This window comes from Galeopterus variegatus, unplaced genomic scaffold, assembly GCF_000696425.1.
Source record: "Galeopterus variegatus unplaced genomic scaffold, G_variegatus-3.0.2 Scaffold553, whole genome shotgun sequence".
Taxonomy (NCBI): Eukaryota; Metazoa; Chordata; class Mammalia; order Dermoptera; family Cynocephalidae; genus Galeopterus; species Galeopterus variegatus.
In genome coordinates this window covers 8,594-10,935 of record NW_007726664.1, presented here as the reverse complement: position 1 = coordinate 10,935, position 2,342 = coordinate 8,594, and the positions used below count along the sequence as shown (strand labels likewise).

At 47.2% G+C, this 2,342-nt stretch overlaps 2 long non-coding RNA genes across 2 annotated transcripts in view; both read left to right on the top strand.

The window, feature by feature from the left end:
* Positions 1 to 1,169, top strand: part of LOC103588333 — a 2,801-nt gene extending 1,632 nt beyond the window's left edge. The window contains exon 2 of the long non-coding RNA XR_550302.1: positions 849 to 1,169. This is a non-coding gene — a long non-coding RNA (uncharacterized LOC103588333). The remainder of the gene's footprint in view (positions 1 to 848) is intronic.
* The window catches only part of LOC103588334, a 24,749-nt gene that overhangs the window by 19,948 nt on the left and 2,459 nt on the right, over positions 1 to 2,342 (top strand). The gene's annotated exons all lie outside the window — the stretch shown is intronic.

The window sequence follows — 2,342 nt, the reverse complement described above, 5'->3', positions numbered from 1 at the left end:
GAGGAATTTGGAGTCCCATATTTGGCACAGATGAGAACTTTTCTTAGGTTATAAAATGTCTCTGGCCTGAGTTTTGGGGCAGGTGTGGAGGGAGGAAGATGGTTTCCTCACCATCTCCAGGAACAGATGGCTGGGCCTCCCTGCAAGCAGCCGGCCTGCCAGCTGATGCTAAAACATCCTGGCTCTAAAACCCTGGCAGGGCAGGCTGAGGCTACCTGAATTTTTTAAAACTAATTTCCCCACTCCCCAATGATGTGAAAAGGCAGAAAGGTGCATTGTCCTCTAAAAAGCAAAACAAAAAACCACCAAACAAAAAATACCCCAAAATCAAAGCCACATAAAAAACAAAAGAAAACCCAACCCCCTAAAACCTATCAAAAAGGGGGTACAAGAGGGAATTTGCCCACAGGCTGTGAAGGGTTTCCTTTAAACCATTTTACTTTGGCAGAAAGGACAATTCCCAGAGCCATATGGAATTGGGGCTCATTTAGTTTGGGGTATAGTGTTGCCAAATAGATTTTTTCTAGAGAGAATATGAGAAGTCATGTTTTCATGTGAAACCTTGTGATCTTGAGAAGTTGGTTCAATTATACAATTTTTAAAAAGCCATGCAGCCCAAACAAAACACATCCAAGAACCATATTTGGTTCTCAGGTCTCTGTTTTGCAGCCTTTGGAGAGCCCTGGGTTCTGACAGAGATGGAGATAATGGGGTGGGGAGAGGTGAAGGGACTGTGCCATTGAGGAGCAGCAGGTGGCTTGTGAGCATGGGGTCTGTACCAGGTACCATCAGCGCCCACCCTCCCCTCCCACCTTCCCCATTCTGTTGCTCCCTTCATCCTCCCACAGCCTCGTCTGCAGCTCTGTGTCCAAGGGGTTTTTCAAAACCGTGAAAGGTCGCCTTGCCTCTGCAAGCTGGAAGCATCGAGAAAGTAACCTCTCCTGAGGGTGGCCCGTGACCGGTGACTCTGGGGGTTGGTGTATAAACACCCTGGCTCTCTCACCCTGAGCCATGTGCTCTACGCCCTTTCCCAGAGCTTCCCCGCGAGCTTGAGACCCAGTTGCCTGCTGTGGCAGCTGGATTGATAATGCACTGGTCCGAGCTGCCCTCACTTCCATGTCCTTAACCTGTATATTCTGCATTTCCCAAATAAACTAGCTGCCCTTGAATCCTGTGTCAGGTCTGCTTGGGAGACCTGAAGCTAAGCCTGGATCTGAATAGCTGCGATGGGTATAAAGAAGAGAGCCCCTCTCTCCGGGGAGTCTTCCGACGCGAGTGTTACAACTATGGGGTTGGAATATTTCTTTATACCAGACTTGGGCACCCCACTCCCAGTGCATGAACTTGGGGCCTAATTAAGGGTGCCCACTGGTTCCAGGGAGGCAAGGGGAAGAAGACCCTGTGTCTCTTTACCAGAGACTGTCTACACCTCTCCATAGCCCAGGGAAAGTACCCCAGGAAAAGGAGATGCTGGTTCAACTGTATTCAGAAAAAGAGAACATGCCGGCTTTTCCCAGCTCAAATAATTACTGGGACTATGTCTCTGAATATCACCTAAATGCAAAATAATAAGCACACCATTTCTATTTAATAATACTTTTATTAAAAGTAAAGTTCAATTCAGTGATGTGCAAAAGCTGGGAAAACAATCTTCCCATTTCTTTCTTTTTCCTTTTTCTTCCCTCCTGCTCCTTCCTTGGCTCCCCTGCCACCACTGGCAGCTCTGGCACCTGCACCAGCTGAATGATACTGCAGTGCTGGGGTCACCGTTTAACTCACTCCTGGTCAGTGAAGCTAGTGCAATGGAAGGCCCTAACTGTGCACTTTCTCACAAAACCTTTGGACTTAAGGAGGTTCTAGTGGAGCCTATGTAGGGGTTCTTAACTCTTGCTNGGGAAAGTACCCCAGGAAAAGGAGATGCTGGTTCAACTGTATTCAGAAAAAGAGAACATGCTGGCTTTTCCCAGCTCAAATAATTACTGGGACTACGTCTCTGAATATCCCCTAAATGCAAAATAATAAGCACACCATTTCTATTTAATAATACTTTTATTAAAAGTAAAGTTCAATTCAGTGATGTGCAAAAGCTGGGAAAACGATCTTCCCATTTCTTTCTTTTTCCTTTTTCTTCCCTCCTGCTCCTTCCTTGGCTCCCCTGCCACCACTGGCAGCTCTGGCACCTGCACCAGCTGAATGATACCGCAGTGCTGGGGTCACCATTTAACTCACTCCTGGTCAGTGAAGCTGGTGCAATGGAAGGCCCTAACTGTGCACTTTCTCGCAAAACCTTTGGACTTAAGGAGGTTCTAGTGGAGCCTATGTAGGGGTTCTTAACTCTTGCT